At 32.3% G+C, this 26,612-nt stretch overlaps 1 protein-coding gene across 1 annotated transcript in view; it reads left to right on the top strand.

Moving 5' to 3' along the window:
• The first annotated feature begins 1,914 nt into the window (after nt 1-1,914).
• Nucleotides 1,915-26,612, top strand: part of LOC118193303 (signal-induced proliferation-associated 1-like protein 2) — a 251,828-nt gene continuing 227,130 nt past the window's right edge. Inside the window, exon 1 of the mRNA XM_085823912.1 lies at nt 1,915-2,067. The gene's annotated coding sequence lies outside the window, so the exon portion shown is untranslated. The remainder of the gene's footprint in view (nt 2,068-26,612) is intronic.

The raw sequence follows: 26,612 nt of genomic DNA, 5'->3' as shown, positions 1-26,612 counted from the left end.
AGGAATATCCATCACATAAAAATTTATAAAATTCAGTTTCCATTTCGTTTAACATATTCGCAGCCATCACAAATTTGAAGCATCAACCGACAGCGTTATTTCCTTTTGCGCATGCGCTTGGTGTCACAATTTCGCCAAGACCTGATAAATTGTCAAATTTAGTCGCGGGTTGCGTTTCCTAGGGAGGAAGTAAAAATACGTCTCCGGAAACCATGAATAACTATATAGTTCCACCACAACCAACGGACAAGACAGACACACCAGACCAAAGACCTCCGACCCAGGTCCATATTCTAGAGGACCCATACAGAGTTGAGATATCCATCGTCCGTGGGATCTCATCCTCGCGGGCGCAACCCCGCCCGGCTTTTACATAGCATTGAGCAGAGCAAAAACGTTGCTATTTGGAAACTCTGTCACCTTCGCTCCGGGCACCACTCCATCGGCAAAACTACATTGTTGTGGGTGCTCTGTCCACTCTGTCAGTCCCCGCCACGAGAACTGAATGGGGTCAAATCCCCGGGGACTCAGTCACACTATGTCCGATCTCGCTCCACCACTACCGAAGGAACAGACACGACAGTACCAGTACGGTCCCTGCCAAGTCTGAACCAACCTGAGTGCAATACTCGGGTTCTAGTCCTGTGAAGCCAAATTATATACCCCCGTGGTTGAGACTGTCTAGTTACAGATCCTAACCACCATTTCCGAGGCGTTCGGCTGAGTCAATCCCCGGAGGGGAACAGGCAAGACAGCACCACACGATCCCTGCCGAGCTTGAAACAGCCATCGCCAGCGATGACTTCTATCCTGTGAAGACAGAATTTAAACAACCGTGGCCGAGACTGCGTAAGTACAGATTCTAATCAGTAGTTTCCCAGGTTTTTACCTGAGCGGACTCCCGGAGGGGCGTTCAAATAAGACAAGAATATGCTTGTTCAGACAGGCAGCGAGACGATTTGCTTGTTTTAATGATTGGGCGGCGCCTTTTAGACAGAGCGCCGTCGTGCGCCGCAACACATTGCACCTATTGTCGGCGTGGGCCTGCACAATTCAAACGCAAAGAAAGCTAATCCTATCTCACCGGGAATCCGCTACAATCAACAACAAGAACTAAATAAACAGCTAAAAAAACAACTCAACTGAGATGTTTTGCTCCAGCTTTTATAAGCTTTTTAATCATGCACGAGAACATTCTGGTATTTTCCCGAGGTTTCTAGAAAGCAAAAGAGTACAATTAGAAGATATCTATTTATTAAATGTTAAATGCGTGTGCTCCTGTATTTTTACATTTTCGGCGTAGCTTTAGTTTTCTCTTAAAACTCGTCAGGCGCTGCATTGCACTGAGAAGTGAAACAATTTTAATTATAATGCTACTAAAAACAGCAAATTAAATACAAAATCCGTAACAGTATGTTTTGGTTCCTGGAAATTTAAACGTAATAGGCGGTTGAGTTTATTAATCAAAAAGTTTAATAAGCGGCAGATTCTGTATGTAATTAAAATTTTGAATTATTGGTTGAGTTCTAATTCAAGAATTGGTAAATTTGTAACTAGCTATTACCCTTCTGATATTTCACGAAGAAATAATTGAAGTTTTGAAAAATTGCTCGGCCTTATGTTAAAAGGAATACTTTTTACTCTCAAGTTCCTGGGGGGTCGTAGGCATTCACAAGGTTTGAACTCTTCTTCCATCCACAAATATATCATCTTAGCCTACTTTCGAAAGATTAAATATATTAAATAGAAAGTACCTAAAATGATTAAATAAATGTGTAAGAAAGTTTCTAAGTATACTCTTTTTTTCCTCTCTTCAATCCATACTTTTCAATTAATATTTCCGTGCAAAGCTGACAGGTAGTGCTGTAATTTGTATCGAAAACGTAGCATCTTTAGTTTTGAATTGTTGTCACTTGGCGTGGTTTATTCTAGGTGGAGAGTGTTTTGATTAACAGTTGATTTTGTTTATAGTTTAAACTTTGTGTTAAAAGAATTGTTCAAATTTTTTCTGTGCCTGTGTTAGAGGGAGAACTCTTATTGTGGATACAAATGTAAATCACAATCAAGGTAGGTCAAAATTAAATATAAATTTTAATTTGCTGTTATTGCCTGCATTGAGATTGACGTTTAGCGAACGCACATTTCTAGTCATAGAGAATTAATGGCTGTTGCATTTCGTGTATTGTCCCTTCAAGTTACTCAGAATTGAAATATGTGCAAATATATATTGGAAATGTATTTTAATCACCGAAATAGAATTCGGAGCATTTGATTTGAATTTTGTCGAAAAATGTTAGTTCAGTTTGGTAAATCATAGTGAGCTATTATTTATTAGGAGTCCGATATAGCATTTAGTACTCATAACTTACTTCCCATTTCTTATTTGATTATTAATTATAATAATAAAGACAATTGGTTTAATGTGCATAATTAGTTTATGGTTAATCAGGTTTGGAAGTATTGTATCCAATAGATTATGTATTTTTAGTACAGCTCTTAATATTGTGAATTACGAATTGTTAATATTGCGAATTACCACCCAAAAATATTGTGGTTGTAGTAATAAATCGTTTATTTTAACCAAAAATTGTGAATTTTGGTATTATTAAAAATATTTTTAGTCTGTTTTCACAATTTATCATCATTATAATTATTATTTTTTAATTGACAAAGTTGAAGCAGCAATTTCAAAATTCATTCATGAATATTGTTTTGAAATTTATTTGTCATAAATCCTAAATTGTATCAGATTTCTTTTAGAATGAGATACTGCATAAATTAGCATAATTTTTGTATAATTTTCTTAAATTTCGTTTTGACCTTTTAGAATCTGAGTAAAAAAGAAAAAAAATTATCATAAACAAAAGCCAATCATAATATGCTTAGAATAATTTCTTAGAATTCTATGTAAAAACTCCCACATTTACCAGCTATGCATCAAACTTTATACTTGAAGCAACATATCCATCAATATTCATAATGAAAATAAGTTGCCATCTTCTGTTTGTGCACATTATACATTTTTTTTGGGGGGGGGGTTAACATTTGCTGGGATCTTGCTTCTTAATTCACTTTTATATTACTGATTTCTTAATGTCAGACTGCTGTATATTTTTTAATAATTAAATAGCCTTTGCAAGTAACATTTAATATAGTAATTAAAGTACATGGTTCATGTTCTTATGTTTATAAGATGAAATATAGAACTGCCCAAGGAACTTCCTTGTAAAGTTCACTGAAGTCTTTGGTGACCTAGGAAATTTATGTAATGCAAGTTAAAGTGTTAAATTTGTCAATTTTGGGAACAGAGTGGTAAAAGTATATTTTAGGGTACTCTTTGGCGAAACTTGGCGATTTTTGGCAGTACATGGATAACGAGTTTGTGCAATTCTTTGACTTGTTATTTTGGCTTGCGTAGCGGCGATTTTTTGGGCAAAAATTGCCAAAATAACAAGAGAAAGACTTGCACAAACTCAATATCCATGTACACATCGACATATTTTCACTTAAAAAAATCAGAGAATTTCACAAACTAGGCTTTGCGCACTCCCTTGACTTTGTCCATGTACACATCAAACTATATTCACTTAAAAAGTCAAAGGAGCAGCCAACAAAAAATATATATAATCTGAATAAACTACATTTTAAATCAAACAATGAAATAACATAAAAAAAGGAAAATTCGTTACAAAGATGTGTGAACACCCTCTGTAAAAGAATGCAGTGAAAAACAAAACTAAATAAAGCATCCAAAAAGTGAAAACAAATTGGATTTCAATAATAAGAAACCACTTATTATCAAATTTTAAAATATATATGTATATATATATAAGTAAATAAATAAATAAATATAAGAAAACCCTATGAAAAATGTACATTGTGCGTTAGTAAAAAAGATAGACACAATTTATTTGCCAAATATGTTAAAAAAGCACTTTTATGGAATATCAGTATGCTGTTTAGAAAAATTGTGTAAACTGATAATAAGTAGCGGTACACGTCTGTTATTAGGACTAAATTCAGAAATGTATGCATGTATGTATAGATGTATGTGCTCATGTCTGCATGCCATGCATATATTGTTCACACATATATATGTGTTCGCATATACACCCGCATATATATATATATATAGATATGCACATACGTACATCCACGTATGCATCCACACATACATTTGTGAATCCGCATCCGATAACAGAAGAGTACCTAAATAACATTCATAATTTTAAAATAAAATTATTTCTTTATTTTCAGTTTTATTTATAACACAAGTTTGTTGCTTATGATGTTTAAATTTAGTGAAATGGTCTCAAGTATGAGATACCTTATTTGAAATAATCATGTTGTAGTCTGATAAATAAATCATGATTCTAACATTTAACCAAATTTCTTTTCATTCAGATTTAAATAGTTAACATTTAGAATGTGGTTGTTATAAATCATTAAGTTCCTATGCAATGCTGTAGCTTGGATTTAATTTCAGGTGGAAAGGGGCTGTGACTTTCATTTAAAACCAGTGTTTTTTAACTTAATTTTTATTTATCAACTGGAACGGCAGTTTTGGTGGAAGGTAGCTACATCACCATCAGCACCCTCCTAAATATGGCCATATTTCTAAGCTTCAGATAATGGCAAAAATATTGTTTGCATAATGCCATTTAAAAAAAATCTACCTTCTTAAACAATTTTTGAAATTAAGGTCTAATGCATGATAAGAAAAATCAAGTGCATACAATTGGATTATAAATTTGTTTGAAATTGCTAATATTTAGAGAAATTTTTGTAGACATTTATGAAGTTAGTGAACAAGCATGTGTACTTGAATTGGTTATGAAGAAATGTATGTATGTGGCATTATATTAAAAAGATTTATATAATTACTGACTTCTTTTTCGTAGTGTTCCACTCCTTTGTATTTTTTAACTCCATTGTCATTGTATAACAGCATTGTCATTTTATTCAAGTGTTACGAAATTAAATTATGTTAGAATAAAATGATAAACAAACTTCGGTTGATCTTTACATTATGGTAACTTGGCGTTTTTTTGGTGACCAACTCTCCTACAGCAACCCTCTATTTTTTTTTCCCGCCGCCATTTTGTCTTCACGAAGTAAAGACATGTTTCTTTTCTTTTTATGTACTGAACACTTCTTCCAACAATCTACTAGCCGAATTACACTTATGCTAGAAATTTTATCTAACAAAACTGCTTAATCATGACAAATATTCACTGCAAAATTGGGAAAAAGTGCACAATACCATACTCCTTACGCGTTTTTCAAAATAACACATACACATAAACCATGTACACGGCGACTTATTTTTACTTAAAAAAACATCCCAGAATTGCACAAAAATGGCATTGCGCACACTCTTCACTATATCCATGTACACTGCTTTTTTCTCATAAATTAGAAAAATTTCACGAAAATACGTAACAATTTTCTCAATCTTTAAACCCGGTAAAAAGCACATATATGAAATTACCTGATTGCGAAAAAGTATTTACCCTTTACAAATATGAACATTTCCACATATAAAATAAATAAAATATCCAAAAACTTTTACCTCTAAATCATCTATTACATTATACACGTCACCAACGAATTCATACCGCAAGCATTACAAATACTTAATATCAAATATTTAAATTATTTCCATGCACGTTTATTTCAACTTAAACGTATACCAAATTCCTACAAACATAAAATTCACAAAATAACTATCATTTCATTAAAATATAATTAAATTCAAAAACACTACTTAAAATATAAATGAGCACATACATTAAATTAATACAAATAACCTTACAATCCTAATTACTTTAAACTAAATCATTGCTAATAACAATTTTCCCAATAATACAAAATTCCTTTCCACCTTACATTTAGAACAATGCATAAAAATAACATCCTCAAATAATTAAAAATACTAACTTACCTAATCTTCTTCAGAATCTTGATTACGTGTCCGATAAACTTTTCTTTAGTTACGGCCATGGGATCCAAAAATTCACGAACACAGAATTCACACAACACAGAATAAACCAAATACAAAATTTCCAGATTTTTTCCCGATTTCCCCCCTTTTCCGATTCAAGAACCGTAATTCGTCCATTAATATCACATGACATATCCCATGATCTCTCATTTCCCTCACACAAAATAATGCGTAATCGGAACTGAGTACTGCTCACATTATTACCAAAGTCCCAGGTAGTAACCTTTATCGCCTCCAAAATGTCGCCAAAGTACCAGTTACCATATTGTAAAGATCAGATCAACCCAAACTTCTTATTTTAAAATAAATGTTAAAAAAATCAATCTCCACAATTGGAAAAAGTTTATAAATAAAAATTCCTTATCTGTATATTCAGAGGTTTTCAAATACAGTGGTACATTGGTAGATGTCATTAATCCATTCCACATCCTTAGACATATTCCAAACAAACTTTTCCAGTGAGAAATAAAGCAGAAATGATCAATGCATTCTTAGAAAAAGGATCCTGTTGTTATAACACGGTTTAATACACAAGTACAAATGCAGTGGGTGAAATATATACTGTACATAAAAGAAGTTCTGTACATGATAATGTGCATAAATGTTTTCCTGCTATCCAGATCAAAAGCAGTTTTTCAACATGCTGTAACGTCTCCAATCTTTGGTTATCGATTTCACCTCCTTTTTTGCTACATTAGCCAATTAAATAGCATCTTTGTTTGTCACAGTTTGTAGATACCATTGTACTTGGCATATCGCATGCAGTTGTCAAGTCCTGGATATGCATGCATTCTTTATTATTTTCACCACTGTGGCGATCCAAAGCATTTTCTTTGTCGCTTGACTCTTCTCATTAACTTTCCTAAAACTCATTGTAAATATATTTACCAAAAAAAAAAAAAAAAAAAAAAAAAAAAAAATTATACATAAAACACGAAATCATTTGAAAATTCCTTGTTATAGTCCGGGTTATTTATTGAATAGTAGAAATGAGTGCGTGGATACTCATGGGCAGTCGTAGCAGTATCTCAAATGAGGAAATAAGTTTAGTGTACCCAGCCATGACTTATCAAACTCGAGTTGTATTCCAGACGACAATTTTCACTTCCAAAGAGGAAGTATTCCAAGTTATTTATTTTTATTATTTACGTATGCTGCCCTAAGGCACTACACAATAGGGAGGGATGTCTTTGTGGAGGACTTTCTAAGAGAAAATTGCTTGTATTAATACGTTACACATGGGGAAAACCATGCGGGTACCCATGCAGCCAACCCATTTACAGGATTCGAACTACCAGTGTTCAGGGACTTTACCGCTCAGGTCCTAAGTATGGACATATTTCAAAGTGGACCTATACCTAGGTACCACTGCATATATGTTACCAGAAATGTATGAAAAATACCATTCTATAGAAAATCTAGTCATTATGTATTTCCAGAGCTCTAGAAATTTAGCTTTAATTTTTTATTTCACAAATTTTCACCAATGCAGTTTTGTAAAATAATCCCCATTTAATTGAATATGCGGTACAAATATATTTATGGATACCCCTTGGTGAAAATTGGCAATTTTTGGCAGTACATGGATACCGAGTTTGTGCAATTCTTGTTATTTTGGCTTGTGTAGTGGTGATTTTAGCATTGTGTAGCGTTGTTTGTTTTTGTTCTTATTTGTAGGTTTCTACTGTACTAAACATAATAAAACATGTTTTATAATAAAACTGTATCCTTCCTTTTGTACTGTGTCCTGTACTGATACACCCTGTATATACATGTTTAGTATTGCCGATTGAAAAAGAAAAAAAAAAAAACGGGAGGTGCTCTAGCGATGCTACAGCAGTTCTATATACAAAATTACAAGTCCGGGGTTCGATTCCCGGGCTAGGCCAGGTAGACTCAGCCTTTCATCCCTTGATTTCCATCACTTGGGTCAATAAATTGAGTACCAAGTTTGCTTGGGGACTAAATACTGCGGGTCGTGCGATAAGCTCACCACTTGTTTGGGGCATATGCTTACACACCCCGGGGCCCACGGTCAAGAAAGCAGATTTTCGGGCACTGCAGGCCTTGGCCCATTAGAGCTGTTATATCACTGAGTAGTGGTGATTTTATGGCTTTATGTAGCAGTGATTTTTGCACCAAAAATCCAAAATAACAAGACAAAGAATTGCGCAAACTCTGTATCCATGTATATATATCGATCTATTTTCACTTAAAAAAGCATCGGAGAATTGCACAAACTTGGATTGCGCACTCCCTTTATCCTTGTACACATCGACCTATTTTCACTAAAAAAAATTAAGAGAATTGCACAAACAAGGCATTGCGCACTCCCTTGACTTTGTCCATATACACATCAAGCTATATTAACTTAAAAACTCACAGGAGCAGCCAACAAAAAAATATATAATCTCAGTAAACTACATTTCATATCAAACAATGAAATAACATAAAAAAGGAAATTCATCTTTACACTATACAACGACAAATTATAAAAATTACGAAGTAAATATTAAACACTTATTTCATCGAAAAATTCCGAAAGGATTAAGCATGATTTAATTCGCAATAATAAATGAATGCGTTATTTTTGTTGTTGCGAAGCTTAGTCTCTTTAGATTGGCAACAAATCTACTATTCTGCTGTTTCAAATGTAAACAAATATGTTTGCCATGTTATTTAAAACTTAACCACATTTAAACAGCTTTTAAATTGCTGATAGTTGTATAAATATTGCTTTCAGATTTACAAAAGGCATAAAAACCTTAACCGAAAGATAAGAACAGCATAATTCAATCATTTTTAAAGTAAAAAATGTACAATTTACAAACATATAAGAGTAAAGAATTTGAGATCACTGAACCGAGTAACAGAGTGGATATATGTATAAATAAATTTATATACATTTGGTGCGGCTGAATGCAGCCAAAATACGAGGTGCACATCTACATGTTATAGCAGTCCTATATACAAAATTTCAATGTTCTGAGGCTGTTCGTTTTGAGTTATGTGAGATATGTACGTACGTACATACGTTCGCACAGAAGCCATGAAAAATTCTCTTCAGAATTAATTTTAAAGCACTTTTATTATTTTTTTGGAGGAAAAGAGTCTTTTATTCTGTCCTTGTGTACAGATGTCATGCAAAAACATAGTTAAATTGCATTCGATAGTGGTCAAAATGGATATTTTCGTTGAAATATGCTGCCTGAAACTTTTCGCGATTACAATACTTCCTTTTTACTTCATACAAGGAAGTAAAAAGAAGCATTAAAATTAATGCATAAGAAATTATTAAAGAACATTTATCACAGCAAGTACATCCTTTAAACCTTTAATTTTCTAATAATGACAGATACATTAATTCAATCTTTTTGCAATCAAGAAAAACATTAATGTTGCCAAATATTAAAAATTAAAATACTTACCACTACGGTACTTTTCCGTTTCGCCGGCGCAAATCTCGCCAAGCAGACTTTATTGGCGACAACATACGGTATACACATAAAAAATATTTAAAAAATGTTAGTTCTAAGAATTCTTTTTTTGAAGGCATAAACATTTTAATATCGCTTAAAATTTTATAAAAAGCCAATAAATAAAGACAATAAATTTGTAAAAAGACATTAATTTAAGAATTTACTATGCTTTCATGGTTCAACATCCTGATTCGCTGGTTCATATCACGTGAACCCAAACGATCTCATCTCACGTAAACTACTCTACAAAAATCTAATGCTCTCAGTAATTATCTACATTAATTTCAAGTTAAATCTTAATTTGGAAAACAAATTTAAATGCAAGAAATATTTTAATTCGTACGAATAGCTTACACAGAAATTATGTAAAACTGCAGTGCTTTACTTCGTTAATGCATTCTCATTAGAATTGATGAATTTAACCCTTGACTTTACCTTTTCTATATTTTCGGCTTCGGGTAAGCGCTGTGATTGCATCCTGATTGACTTAATTACCGAAAATGGCCTTAGACATAAAACTAAACTAGTATCTGATAAAAATTCTATGTAATTATATGCTAGTATTGAAAGAAACAATCAATCTGATAAGACAAAGCGGCGACTTGTTTTGAAAATGAGGCGTAAAAGGTTACCAGCGAGAATATTCCGTTTGGCATCGGTTGTACCATTATTGGCGACTTCATCGCTTGCGCCAGCAAAACGGAAAAGTACCAATCTATCTTTTATAATCAAATGCCATTAAAGTTTCCGATAATTTCTCACACTACTGTAAAATATTTTTTTCCCTCCCCCTTTTTAACTTAAACTTGACAACAAACCTAAACACATCTTTTTTTTTTTTTTTTTTTTTTTTTTTTTAAATGTAGCTAAACATACTTAATCATTCATTTTATCCTCTAAGAATTTTTTTATGATACTGTACGCGATCCTTTGTTTAAGATATGTAAAGGCAACCTAAAATCATAATGAATTCGAATAGTAGAAATCAGAATTCTGTTCTTCAAAGATGTGAAGAAAAGAATTCTTGATAGAATTAGGAAGTTCGCTATGGCTGTTCTTGCCGGATGTTATCGCGGAGCAACACCGGAAAGAGGACCTTTCACCCCTCGACTGTATATTTGCCCCGTTCCCCTATCTTCCTTCTTCTGTGTGTATGTCAGGCTTTTTCCCAGTTTTTGAAGAACGAGCATCCTTTCCTCAGAATGCTTTCACGAGACATCTTCATCTTTGTTCTGCGAGACGTCGTACTTCTTCCCGCCTTTTGCCTTAACCTGGCATGTTCTGAAGTTGGGAGCAATAAATAAAAAACAAAAGTATCTCTGAAGTTGTCCCTCTCATAGTTAATCATTTTACTTAATTTCTTGTGGCTCAGCGTCTGCTCATAACTTAAATACCGTACCGTGATACTGAACTTATTTTTAGGACTACAAAATGATGCGTACTACCACAGGAAGTATATGAATTAAGGAAATTACTTTTAAGTGCATTTTTCGGACTATTTAAGAAATTGTAATTCTTTTTGCTTATTTAAATAATTAGCTAAAACTTTATAGATATGCTAAATATGAAAAAAAAAAAAAAAAAAAAAAAAAAAAGGTGACTTGAAAGTTTTATTTCAAACTGCATAAAAAAATTATGACACCCATTTTTTTATAGAAAATTACATTATTATCTATTAGCAGGAAAATCTTTTTATACAACTATGTTAAATAAATTTATTTATTATTTTGCATTCAACTTATCTTGGGATGAAGCTATGGCCCAAATCCTTCTGCTGTCTTTGCTATAGTTTGACCGGCTTAGTTGCGATCATGAGCACAAACACGCATGCTTGATTTGGACCGATTTATTCTCAAAATAGGTTGGATGGAATACTAGCGTCTACGGAGAGAAGGCAACTTTTGGGATCAAGGAGGTTAGAATAGACCTAACCTATTCTAACCTCCTTGTTTGGGATCGTGATCTGATCCTCCTGTGCGCATCTCAATTTGCGCATATGCTGCCGTGCACTTCGTGAAATTTTGTTTATTTACGTGAAGTACTCTGTGGTTTTGAAATTTGCGTCATGTGTTGAGAATGGATGAAATTGTATTATTACATCTGTATTTGATCTACAGTGAAATACAGTTCAATTAATAAATCGGTGTTTGTTAAAAAAATTAATTTACGCTTGGAGATAAAAAAATAAAATTTTTGCTAATGAAAGTTATTAAGTAGTGCACTTTTCATTAAAAAAGTTTATTTCTTTTTATACATTAAACATTAAATTAATTATATACATTAAATAATAATGAAATATTACCTATGATTGTTGTTAATTAAGCATGCCTATCTTCTGTAAATTATTGCTAAAACATGTGCAAATAATGAGGAAATATACGTTATGCTAGTTTATTTCTTAGCAGGTAATCACAGGACCATGATAGAGAGTGTCTATTATTTGTTCCTGAAATTTCTTTATTGCTTATACTAAGCTTATGCGTTAAAGTGTATTAAAAAGCTTATTTACGACACATATGAGCACATTCTGTTGCATCAGCTATGTGATAAGTTGGTGTTACAACTGGCATTTCAACTATGAATTAAACTATTGCCATTTCATCATCTGTACAAGAGATTTTAATTATATCATTAAGTCGTGCATGTGAGACAAATGCATCAAATTGTTATTACAATAGTGTGAAAACAAGAAAATTAAAGTCAATTTCTTTGAGAAAACTGTTACTTTTTGGAAAAAATAAATACTTTAGACATTCATATTCATCATGTTATTCTCAATATATTTACAATGTCAAGCTAATAAATACCTAAGTATTATTTGTGATAATTTATCATTTTAAAAGAGGTATATTATATGTCAAGGACAAGGTTGACAAAGAAAGTATAAGAATTCTTTCTGTAACTAAACATGATTCACTACTCAGTACTAAAATAAAGAGGTTTATCAATCCATGAATAACGTGTTTTTATGTACATCATCTTACTGGATGGTTGCTGCCAATGAATCGACTGTCTGTGTAACAGCTGGAGAACAAGGTGCTCAGAATTATCATTGATGCTCTGTGTTTTGTCTTAAAAAACATACATCAACCTGGATTTTAAAATGAAATTAATAGACATGAAGCTTAAATAGAAGTATCTAATTTTAAAATAACTGTAAGAGCCATAGCTGCAGTTTACTTAATAATTCAGATATTTGTGATTTTATCATTGAGGAGCCTTTCAATGGCTAAGGATTATGTAACATAACAGTATAGTACAGTCAAAAGTCGTTAATTCGGACACCCATAATTCGGAATGATCTATAATCCGGACCTCAAAACTAAAAACTTTCTGCGCATGCGCCGCGTTGACACATGCGCATAGGCGTTTACGTGTGCGCGTAAGACCTTTTACGACTGCGCATATGAGTGTGCGCAAGTGCAGAATACGTTTTCGCGTGCGCGTTTTATGTATAATGGACGTATAAGCTAAAATTATCTATTTCAGTTAATGTTGATGATTGCGTTGTTCCTTAATTTTCGAATTGGATCCGGCTTATTATTTTTTGCAGACTGTAAGAGCAATTTTATAAAAGTAAGCTTAAACTTTCGATTATATCAAAATAGAATTTCCGATATATATTTGTTAACATGTAAAGGATTTAAAGCGAAAGTATGTTTTGAAATCCGAAATCTGTTTATCAATTTCACGCTGCTCGGCGGGGGGAACGCCGCGCGTAATGAATTGGAAGTTGATTTGTCAGCACTATCCTTATCTTGCGCAGATGTTTTTATTTGGCTTATAATTCCTTACCAAATGTAGTATTTCATCTCGATATGCTCCGTCTTTGATATGATTTAAAACAAGTTCCTCATCATTATAATTCGCTTCCGATAGCGAAGAAAAGTAACAGAGGTTGTTGAAAACGAAAAAATTTCGATTGACAAATTAGTCGGTGTTCTTGACACAGCAATTATAGGACTTGAACAGCGGAACTTTGTAACTGAACAAGAAATTATGTCTGTTTAATAGAATTAAAGAGAAAGTATTATCACATGAAACGAAGCAAAACTTAAAACAACTTACATTGAAAGAAATGTTTAATAAAGTAAACAAATAAATATTAAGCTTTTCTTTTTGCAAATTTTGATACCCTTTAGATCATAATTGTTCTTTATTTCATAAATTACGGTTTCATATTTTTAATTTTAGAATTTCTGCATGCCATCTTACGAGATTTAAACTGATGATCTATAATCCGGAAAAATCGATAATCCGGAATCGCCGAAGTCCCGACGAGTCCGGATTAACGACTTTTGACTGTAGTAGACTACAGTTAGTAAATTTGCAACATTTTTATTGCTACTTCATAGTTGAGATATTAGTAAAGACCATTTCAGGTTGAATGTTAGCTATAACATTCTACCTGAACTGCCTACAGTACTTCGATCTTGCATGTATTTTCACTTACTGTCTCCAGAGGCAGTATTTTTTGTTTTTACATCCAGAGCTCTTTGATAGTGTTTTTTCCACACATGACAGTTCAACACAAATCGAAAACGGGGGACACTTCTACATAAAAGAAACATTCAATTGTTGGATGAATGATAGTACTTTGTACAGTTTTGTGGCATTTATGTAAAAATTATGTGTTGGTTATTTTTCAATAACTTGCAACAGTGATTTTGATTATAAATTTGTTTTAGGAAATTCTAAGCTACTGGATAACAAAAATATAGATTTTAGCAAAATGTTCATGTTATGCGTAAAAAATGAAAAATACCTTAAGATACATTTAAAATGTCAAAATTTCGGAAAAATATAACACTCTTTAAACCTCAGTTTCCTTACATCTAAATAGTATTAAGTGTGAAAATTTGTATAATTTATATATTTTTAATTACTTGTATATGCACTTGTGAATTCAGATCAATTAGTTGTTTTAACTGTTTTAAAAAATGAAGCAATATTATGCAGAGTAAGGAAATCAAGATTGTGATCCGATGACAATGAGATTAATGTTTAAATGTGAAATGGAAAGTTGTTATTTATTATATTATCAGAGAATTATTAAACTGGGCATAATCGCCAAGGAAGGTATTGAATGCTACGTGAAAATATGTTTACTAAAAAATTTGAATTTCATAATGAATGTATCCAAACACATGTTTTGAGTCAAAAGTTTGAAACTTGATGGCTGAGTGTAAATATAAAATTATGGATGTTTAAATACTTTGTAATTAGGCACATAGGTCAGGTTAATCTTTTTAAATAAGGTAAGGAATGCAAGAGCTATATGCCTAAAGGAAAATATGCCTTCATGGAGGAATTTCAAGGCAAAATTGACATTTGAGTGCATATTAAAAAATAATACATCTAATTTTCATTCAATTTATACATATTTCATATGTAAAAAATTCTGATATATGGTACATTACTGTTAATTACTTGACTTGAAAAATATAGTAAATACACAGAAATTTAAGATTTGCACATTTCAAAAAATATTAAATATATGAGTATACATTATCCTTGTAAAAAGCATAAAATACATAAATATTTATTAAATTATTATAGATGTATTTGGAAATGAAGGATTTATTCTTTCATAAACCCCTGTTAACGTTATTGTGAAGAAATCTAGTTATTAAATATATCTAAATTTATAATGATTATAAATATTATTTAAATATATAATAAACCTTAACATTTAATTGTAAACATAAATTGAAAATTTTTAGCAGGAATTTTTTATTTGCTATTTCAGCAAGAATTATTCATACTGGAAAGCAATCTGTTAAAAAGTGCTGTAAAGCACAGTCTACAAGATGTGTACTTAATTTTATCTATCAAATGCCTGGCTATTGACCATTAAAGTGCAGAGCACATATCCAGATGAGCAGGACTTGTCCAGAAACACACAAAGTACATAAAAGTGAGGTAGACAGATGTGTACTTAAGGAATTAGTAAAAAATAATTTTTAGAATATGCATTGTTGAAATTAAGGATATAAAAAAATATAATACAGTTAAAAGTCTTTAATCCGGACTCGTCGGGACTTCAGTGATTCCGGATTAGGGGTTTTTCCAGATTATAGATCATAAATTTAAATCTGGTAAGATGGCATGCAGAAATTATACAATTAAAAATATGAAACCATAATTTCTGTGTTGACGCATGCGCAGAAAGTTTGTAGCTTTGAGGTCCGGATTATGGACGTCCAGATTAAAGACTTTTGACTGTAAGTATCAAAAGAATTCTTTCCTTACATTTTGTAATAAATCAGTTACAAGTTTTAAACAATATTAAAAATAAACTTTTTTAATCCATTTCAAAAATACTCATAGAAAGTTAAGTACATGGAAATCAGTAGCAATATTTAACGTATTTTACTATGGAAATAACAGCTGCTCTAATTTGAAATTAACTGAACTGAGCATTAATTATAAAGTAGCTCTGATTTTTAAAGGATGCCTCAGAAGCTAAAAAATCATTCTGCATTTGAGAAGGTATTTCAGGAAGAAGCTCTGTAAATAGGAAAGAAATAATGCATAATTTTGATTTTAGTATTATAATAAACTTTGATCTTAATTTTTGTAATCATTAACCAAATAAAATCAAATTAACTTAAAATTTCTTTGTAATGTAATTAACAAGAACATGTGAAAATATTTCATTCAAATTAAACTTTTCTGGGAAAGTATAGCATTTAATTCCGCTCAGAATAATACATTGTTTTAAAATATTTTCTTTTTACATACTTATGACTTTGAAGTATTACGGAAAAAGAAAATATATATATTTATATGTATATTTACGATGTAATTACAAAATGTTTACCGCCGATTATGTTAAAACCTATTGATCTTAATGGATAGTCACTGAATAGTTTGGTTTCCACGAGAGGTGCACTACTGCTTCAGGGCAGTACACGAGGAAAACCAGTTAAGACCTCTCCTCTTATTTCTACCTCCATTATTTAAATTGAGGATTTTGGATCTTTAGAGAGTGTTTCTGGCATCTGTGTTGGATGGTCAAATTCTTCCAGCTCTAGTATAATTAAAAGTATCAGCTTTGTGTTCTCATGCCACCGATACTTTAATCTGATGCGCCAGTAAATTAGTGGCTAGCTTAATAATTAACTATGTAGTCTTAGACTACTGATCAACATTTTTCATTTATTTGATTGTTCGCATTTATTTGCATCGCCACTAGTCGTGGTTATGCTCTAAGTTCAGGCCATGCTCTGTTTTGTTAAAAGTTCAGTTTAAATAAAAAGGTTGTTTTAAAATCTTTCATAAAGCTTTGTCATAATATCTCAAGGGATAATTATATTAGGGTTATAAGACTAAAATTCCATTATTAGACCAAGAATAACCTTATAACTTAATGGAAGTTTAAGATATTCATAATGACTAAATGTGTAAGTTTATTAAAAAGTTAATAGAGACAGAGCTTAAATTGCACCAGAGCCTGGCTCCGGTACTTCTTAGTTTTTGGAATAAATCATAAATATAGCCGGAGCCCTAAATAAGAAGGCTCCGGCACTTCTTTTATGCAACTGAACAAAAATTTGATCTCAAACATTTAATTTTTTGCAGTTAAACTGTATTACAAATCGCTTATTAAATTTTAATTTATCTCTTTACATTTTACTTAATTTTAATTACTTTAATAATTTATTAATTAAATAACAATCATTAATTAAAAATAATTGATACTTATTAATATTAATTAAATAATAATGAATTAATTTGGTATTAATTAACTATTTAATTTTTAAATTATTAATGATTGTAACAGTCATTTTATTTATTTATTTACTTTTCTTCCCCTTTGCTGACAGTTTAGCATAGGGTTTTGGCACGTCTAAGTTTAGAAGTCCTGAATGAATTATAGGAACTTGATAAGTAACCTTCACCAGCAATTTAATAGCCAGTTGATTGTGTTGTTGCCAAAGTAATTTTGTCATGATTTGAATATGGTTATCTTCCACTGTCGGGGCCGTTCCTAGCGCGGTGCAGCTGTAAAATTATGCAACAGCTGAACACTCGCGATACCACGACTAAATATTTTTAATTCATTGTACTTGTCACATGTAAATACTTTTTATACAATTTGTCACATATAAGTACTTAGTGAGTATGAAATAAAAATTCAACTAATCATTAAGAATTTTTTTTTAAAATTTGGGCACTGTATTCTTAGGAAAATACACAGGCAGCCAATGGCCTAGGGACGGCCCTGTCCACTGATGTAAATCTGTCGTGTTAGTCCAGCTGACAAGTATTTCATATTTCTGGTGTATAACTCTCAAGCTACGTTCTGCAGTAGAATTGCTTAAAAGTAAGAATGAAACAGGGATAACACATATGTCATTCATTTGCTGCACAAAGTATAACTCAAGATATTTGAAGTTAAAGCTCAGTTATATTCACTGCATTGCAACATGTTGAGAGAAAGGCAATTTTTATCCTTACCGTCCTACACCAGGGATGGCCAACACACGGCTTTTACTTTTTATGCAGCAACTACAGAAAAGTATATCATTTTTAATAAAATTCCCAGCAAGTCTGTAAATTACTTCCAGAGAACAGGCTCTAAACAATAATGATATTGCTAATATGAGCTCTAAACAATCATGCATACTGCTTTATTTCAAGCCTTTCACATTAACTATTACAAACTTTGATTTAATATTGAAGCAAATAGACATAAAAGATATGCAAATTCTAGTGATCTGTTTGCTCTAATGCGTACCAATGATGGTGATATGTTACTTAGGGTTATCATGTTTTAGGTTTGAAAATGCTAGACTGTAGGAATCTGCAGGAAACGGGAAAATGAACACTTGCCCCCTCCTCCAGAATTGAGTAAAAAATATATTTTTGCATCAATATAATATTGCATATTTCATAATCTGCTATAAAATCTTCAAAATGTGTGCGTGTGATTATGGCAAAGCCTCGAGGACTATCTGCCTAAGAGGAGGGATGCCTTCGTGGAGGACTTTCTATGGAAAACTGGCTCCTATACACGTTACACATGGGGAAAACCACGAAAATGCCCATGCAGCCAGCCCGTTCACGGGATTCGTACTTCAGACCGAACTACTAGTGTTCAGCGACTTTATCGCTCGCTAGGCCGCTGGTGGGCCCAAAAATCTTCAAATTAAGTAGTTAAAATAACAATGTGTTGATTTGATTGTTGGAACTGGAATATGGCAAAGATCATGTGGGGGAAGAAATACCTTCATGGAAGACTTTTTAATCAAAACTAGTTTGTTGGTTTGGTTTATTTTATTATGGCAAAGCACTTGATGGCCATCTGCCTAAGGGGAGGGATGCCTTTGTGGAGGACATTCTAAGGGAAACTGGCTCGTATACACATTACACATGGGGAAAAACATGGAAATGCCCATGCAGACAGCCCGTTTGAGGGACTTGAACCTCGGACCAAACTACCAGCGTTCAGTGACTTTACCGTTCGGCCGCTGGTGAGCCAAAACTAGCTTGTATTCATATTCATAAATACTTCGGGTGTTAACTGACATACTTATCTTTCAGATGTGCAAAGAAAACAGACAAAACTTCCTGCTCAGTTCTGTTTGTAATAATAAATGCACAGGGAAAGCCGTGAAGCAAAGCATCAAGTAAAAGAAGTGTGATTAATTCAATTCTGTAACCGTTCAACCTATGTGTACCATTTATACATATATAGTCTGATCCCAACTTCTGAAGAAAGTGCCTCTGGGAGTCATTCATTTTCATTAATGTGAAATCATCATTTTAAAATTCAGGATAACTTTCTAAAATTCTATTTTAAGGCTTATAAAATAAAAGAGTTGTTATCCTCACTAGTAATTTCATTAACCCCAGGCATTTCATTAACATTTATACAATCATTTTTATGCCTTACAGCATTTGATTGTGGATTATAAGAATTTTTGGTACACTTCTGTTACTGGGACCAGATTCAGAAATGTATACATTCATATGTACACATATATATGCATACATGAACACATCCATCCAGCCATACATGCATACATTTCTGATTCTGGTTCTGATAATGGAAGAGTACCGAATTTTCAATATTCCATAAATCATTCTTTGTCAAAAGATGCAGTATCATATACAGAATCTTGAATTTTATCTAAAATTTCATCAAAAGATACTTTTCCAGCAATTTAAGTTACATAAATTAACATTAGAATGGTATAACTGCCGTTCTAATTTTGTAAGAGACAGATGCCCTATACCCTTTCTATGACTTACAATGGGTTTTTCTATATAAGCAGTACATTTTCCATTATTAAACTGGCTTACTGGGCAATAAGCATTAATTTTGTTACTCCCTTGTATTTTTAAATGTCCCATGCCTTGCACTTTAGATATAAAATAATGTCCTGAATGATGGCATACAAAATAAATATCTTTTACATGTAATGGGTCATGTTTCTTTGTAAGTTAAAAAAATTTAGATTATGTTTCCATTTCAAAATTCTCCTTTCACAACATGAAATCATTAAACACAGAGAAATCTCTCTCTTCTTTTTCAATGACTATTTCATGTTCCATTTGCAAATGTAATGAAAAGTTTTCCTTTGGAAAACCTTCATTACATAATGTGCATTTATATAATTTTTTAATGATGAACACTCAAGGGCAGTAAATGCACTATCTGATTGTGAAAATAATAAATTTTTATTATTGTTGAACTGACGACTATATAAACTGCATTTAAATTGGAAAACTTTATTTTTACTTGCTTTGAGTAATGTTGTTTGTTGTGATATATGGAATTTCATTTAGTGACATTTTAGATTGCTGTTACTTGAGAAACATTTTTTTGGAATCAGGACAGCTAAAACTTTTTTGAAGTTATACTGGATTTTGAAGCAAAAGTATATGAAATCGAATTACCATTGACGACTTTATAAAATGTATGATCTGAATTGGAATTAAATATTTCAGCAGTAGAAATATGCTTTTTATTGGAATGTATGTTCTTCAAATGATGCTATAAATTGCTGGCATTTGAAAAACACTTTTTGCAAATAGAACAGTTGTAAGATTTTGAAATTACAGTTTTCTGAAAGATGTTACCAATCGTAATCAAAGCGGAAATGTGAATTTCAGATCTATTGTCTTGAATGATCATTGATATCACCACCCAGCTCATTTAAATTGGTGCTATATATTCTAATATTCTGAAGCAGAATCCTCACAATATTCCTAAGTATTTGGCCGTGAGAAGGGTCTTTTATTGAGAGATTCTTCAGTTCATTATAAATATGTGAAAGCAAAATTCACATACTAACGCAGCATAAAACGCACGAAGTCAAATGCAAAATGTAAACAGACACATTTTTGACGTATCTGGTAACGTCACATGATGCGCAAACTGAGATGCGCGTAAGACGGGAGGATCAGATTCATGATCCCAAAAGTTGCCTTCTCTCCGTAGACGCTTGTGGATGGAATCATGTCTGAGGGATTTTTTTTAGGTTCGGGCACTTGGCACCTGGTACCTGCTCGAGTGACCTGTGGTGTGAAGCTACTATCCGTGGGATTAGGATTGAACACCTCAAAGTCAGAATTTTTTTAGCATACTCCAGAATGGATATGCATTTTGCCATATGATTGCCTACTCAATCACTGGAGAATTTTGTTAGAAACTTTTACCGATTCGAAAATCGCTAAATTTGTGTTACACCGGGTTTAGCGTCATCCGCGGGTACCAAAATGGCAGCGAAAACATTTCGCATGAGCCGAGGGATTTTTTCCGATATTCCTTTTTCCTTATTTCTACAGCGTTCAAAGGGCACAGACATCAGAAAACTTTTCTTTTAAGTAATCTAAGTTGATATGCGTAATCTATATTGATGCTAGACACTTATGGACCGGGTTCCTTTTTTTTTTTTTTTTTTTTTTTTTTTTACTGCAAAAAAATTACTTCCGCTAAAGAATATAGTTAGTTCTATGATTTTTAGTGTATTTTGACAAATAAGCGATGAAATACGGATTGTTCATATAAAGTTCATATATTATTTATATAAAAAATCAACATTCTTGTTTTCCGGGCTGCAAACCAATGCGAATCTTAGCATATATTTTTGTAAATATTAACAACAAAACATTGAAAATTTTCAGATTTTATATTACGCCCAAAGGGCTTTTTCTTAACGTTTAGCGTGTTACCTTTATGTATTAAATATCATGTTCTTCGCACTTGAACCATAAAATTCAATTCAACAGCAATATCACAAAATCATTTAAAAAGAGCATATCCTTAGAATTTCCGATACACATTCTCACGGGCTGGAGATAAAAAAAAAATTTTTTTTCGTACAGTGTTGCCATTGCTCGCTTTGAAATCGTTGAATTTCTAAATCAAAAACTCATAAATGCGTTACAAAAAACAGGAAATAGATAATAATACAAATTATAAATTTAGGCTTTCAGATGGGTGGAAACGTACGTTATTCAGAATTTGATGGCTCGAGGTACCGTTGTTTTATCACAGTGCCAGAAACTTACATACATTTATGCAGATTCTTTATTATTTAATTTCTTTAAACTAATACAGGGCGATAATATTTGGCCTCTCACTTGCCTATTTTGGACGATTCTGTGTTTTGGCAGAAAGCCGCCAAGGTTGCGTTTGAGACGGTCGAACTATAGTATTCCACGCATTTTTTAGCTCAAAAGGGATATTAGTCCCGAATGGGATTTAGTGTCGAAGCGGCATTTTGCGTCGAAACACTTTAATGCCTTCTATCACTTTTCATAGTGTTGCCACCAAACGTTATCGCCCTGTATTATATTTAAAGAAGCTAAATAATAAAGAATCTGCAGGAATGTTTGTTTCTTGCATTGTGAAAAAACAGCGGTACCTAGAGCCGAATTTTGAACAACGTTGTCCTCCGCCCGAACATGGGCACCAGGAAACCGAAATTTAGAATTTGTTTTATTATCTGGTTCATGTTTTGTTAAACTTAAATAATTTTTAATTAACAGACTGAACGATTTCAGCGCGCGAGACTGACTGTCTATCGAAAATTCTAAAGATATGCTGTTTTTAAATAATTTTATTCCCAAAAGGCATTGCCCAAATGCTCTCGAAACGCGAATATTTGTTTAAATGGGAGTGAAGCCCCTTTAATCTCAATATAAAACCTAAAAACTTTAAGATTTTATATTTATTATTATTATTATTTTACTTTCCGTAAATAGCTTCATTTTACATTGTTGATTTGTAATTTTTCCATCTTTCTGCAGTTAACGAACTTTTTTTTTTTTTTTTTTTTCATATGGCCAGGATAATTGGGAGTTGGTTGAACTATATATAAACTTTTAACATCAGAAGAAATCCGACAATTGTATCTTTTTCGCATTCGTATTTAATGAGATAAATTCCGATGACCTTAGAGGTCACGTGACTTATGTATAGTTAACATATAAACAAACAAGATCATTCTTCCTCCTCATCTCTTGAGGAATATATCTCATTAATTATGTTTTAATTTTTCACCGCCATTAATTTTTTACTTGAAATTGATGTCTCTCTTGGTCTACGTTAGGATGGCTCTGACACTACACGCGTACATTTATGATTAAAAAAGGAAGAATCCCTGTGTTTGTCTGTTATTCGCATTGTGGAAAAACGATGGCACATAAACCCACTCACTTTTGAATATACGCAGTGTTCCACTGGAACCTGTGAACCTCGGATTTTGAATTTCGCTTTTTTAAATATATTTAATATTTTGTGCGATTTATTAATATTTTATTAAAAAACCAACGATTGACAAGTGAGCAGTAGCAACAGTGTTCGAAATAAAACAATTTTATCTGTAGTGCTCAAGACTAATGCCATTCGGCAGATCATAACATATTTAGTTATCTTTCAGTTTTAGTCATTATCTATTTAAAAGCAGTGTTTTGCCACCGTCTGAAAATAATAAATTAATTTTTCTCCACACCCCTGCATGTTGTCATTCAGTAAAGCGTAAGATAACTTTCAAATTAAATCTGTGTGTTATTGAGTAGCAAACCAAGCCGCTTAAAAGCAATAAACGCAGTTCTTAATATTTCTACTTTTAAATCCTATGGATTTAAATAAAAATGTATTTTAATCATAGTACGTATAATTAAAAAGATTAAATATTTTTATGAAATTAATACTAGCTGGATTTATTAAAAGCGGGTTCTTTCCAAACTCTTTAAAAATAGAGTAGTTTTATGGAGTGGGTGTTACAACTACAGAAACAACACATTTGTTATTTATTACGTGAGCGATAAATAGCTAACTGAGCGATGGCTTATAATTAACTGTACCTGTTCGACAGCTTGTTATTCCTTGCTTCTTATGTTTCCATAGCCACGCCTTTTTTTTCCACCAACTTTTCAATCCCTCCCGTCTTTTCTCTGCCTACACGCGTCGTAGGGAAACCCGAGCGCGCAAAAAAGAGGCAGGATGCTAGCTTGACTGCTCTGGTAAAGTCATAGCGATGTATGTGTTTGTCTAGTAGGGCGATACTTTAGTAGTGACTCAATGCATGCCCCACCCATGGCCTTTTCCCCTTCAATACATTCTCCCTTCCAACATCTGCCCAAGAGTTCGACACGAGATCGAAGTGGTTGTGATAGCCCACTGGATTTTCAGTCGCGAACGTGATTGGAAAATGGACCATTTACGATGATCCTGCGATTGCAATTGCAGTTCCAGCAGGGTGAACCGAAAATCGTATCATCCTGCCATTCAATCTGCATGTCTGTCTATGACCTTCCGGACGTTTGCCATTGTATTCATATTATTGTTTCATGGGAAGCCTTCAACTTTTCGGGTTTTGAATTGCAACTCCATTCTGCCTCCTTTAATTTGCATTTCTGTTGCTTGTAGAGTGAGTCAGCTATAGTGTTGCCATCTTTACAAAATTGCTGACCCAGCCAAAATTAAAGCTTTTAGGGAAAAAAAAATTCCTCGCTTTTTTTTTGGTTTTATTTATTGTGAGACGAAAATTAATATTTTTTATTATATTTGTTACGTATTGTTATTTATATTTTTAAAAGTATTTTTATTAGATTTATTTTTATTTATTAAAATATTGAATTAATTTTAAAATTACTAAACTATTGTCTGCTTCATAAAAAAAAAAAAAAAAAAAAAAAAAAAAAACTCAGTTGTAAAATAAACTACACTTATCTCAGTTAAACCAAAAGTTTACCCTGCAGCAAGACAAAAATTATGGATTTTACCTCTTTAATTGTTTATTTTTTAAATTTATACATTTACTACATATATAAAATAGTATATATAAATATTCAGAACTTATTTACCTTGAATAATTAAAACAGGAATTAATAACTTATAAAATGTAACTGTCTTATCCCCCTCTTATAATATTTGCAAGTTAGAAAATCAAAATTGCACTTTCTGTCACTCCTGATCTTGAGATAAGTTTGGTGAAAAGTGAGGTTATATTCATTAGCCGTTAAAATATTTTTCAAAATATATTTTGCTTCATTATAATTTCTACGAAAACCAGACAAATTAATATTTAAACTGGATAAATCCAAAAACCGATTCGTCCGGAAGGAAAATGGGCATGATGGCAACAATGGTGAGCCACTTTTTATTCTTAAATTATTTGCTGAACATAAATTTCAATGACTAAAAACTATCCTATTTTGTTTTTAGATTTGGTGTAGCTAGTTGCCACGAAATTACTGTAGAATGAAATATCTTATATAAAATTATCAGATCCGGCAGTGGATGCTCTGTCGGAAAAAAAAAAAAAAAAAAAAAATCTTGGACTTCCTCAAAAGTTAAGAATTTGAAGTTTCGCCTGCGATTGGTGATTAAAAGTTCGGCCGCAATGAATCAGAAATGTCTAAGCCGCTTAATTTTGGAATTCTAAACTTTGTTAATGATACAAAAATCTTTTATATGAATTTTGAATTTCAGGTTTTGTCTATAATTCATCTTATTTATTTTGACAGTTACACATATATTCTTTTTCAGTGTATTCATTCGCAATGTCTGAAGTAAAGAAATACACTTGGTAAACATGATATATGACTAGATGTTATTTGTGCTGAAATTTGTCACTTTTCAGTGGCAATATGCTAGTACTTCATAAGATGTAACTTAACAGCCAAAAAGTTGTATTTTCATTGGACAGTATAAAACAAGCATATTCAAAACGTCATTAGAATTATTTTTAATATTCGAAGCTGCCATTTGTCAGTAGCTGAATCATTACATCGTCTTAAAAATGCTTGAAAATTAACTTTCTCTTAAAAAGTAAACAACAAAACAACTCTAAAACTGTAAATATAAAACATTAATCTTTCATATTTAATTTATCTGTTATTAATTTGTAAACTAATTAAAAGCAATAGGTGCAGTTCTTAGAATATTAATTTAATATTTTTGAATCGGATTACTTTTAATAAAAATGCGTTTAATTCATGATTTAGCTAATTAAAGACATTCAATATTTTATGGAATGACATTCTGTAATTTTTCAATTTTCAAATGGACAGAAGATGTAGAGCGATGCCATGTTAGTTCTCAACGTCTTTTCGTTTAGTATTCTTTACAGTGTTTTGCTATTCTCCCTGGGCTCTCTCTTTTGTTATCTATTCTGATAAACCGTATTAAACCTTGAAACAGCTCTCTAGGACAACCGACCGCTCTACGAGTTCGTGGATTTGGAGTAATTTATGAAGAATCAAATCATAATTTATTCGCCTGTATTACACAGGATGGTTCCAAAGACACGTTTACAATCGTCGAAAAACTACGATAAATATGCTGAAACAATTAGCAACACAGCATTCAGACTATCAGACTTATAAGTGAAGACAGCTTCACAGCAAAGCACTAAAGTACAGCTTCCGACTGTGTTGATCACTCTTAAGCTAATCCCTGAATTCAAGTCACTACTACTAAACTCAAGTTACTCTCAAACTCCGCGTACAAGCAGGGCATATATAGCTTTTGACCTACCTTCGAGAACATTTTCGAGAAAATCGTTAAGAATGCGTTCTAGAATGTTCTCGCTTCATCTATGGCTATCGGATTCAGGTCTGGGAACTAAGCTGGCCATTCTATCCACTCCATACCGTGACCCTCA

This window comes from Stegodyphus dumicola, chromosome 9 (assembly GCF_044657685.1).
Source record: "Stegodyphus dumicola isolate Sdum_Otavi_A_Nest chromosome 9, ASM4465768v1".
NCBI lineage: Eukaryota > Metazoa > Arthropoda > Arachnida > Araneae > Eresidae > Stegodyphus > Stegodyphus dumicola.
The sequence above is the reverse complement of the archived record's forward strand: the minus strand, read 5'-3'. Positions and strand labels throughout refer to the sequence as shown.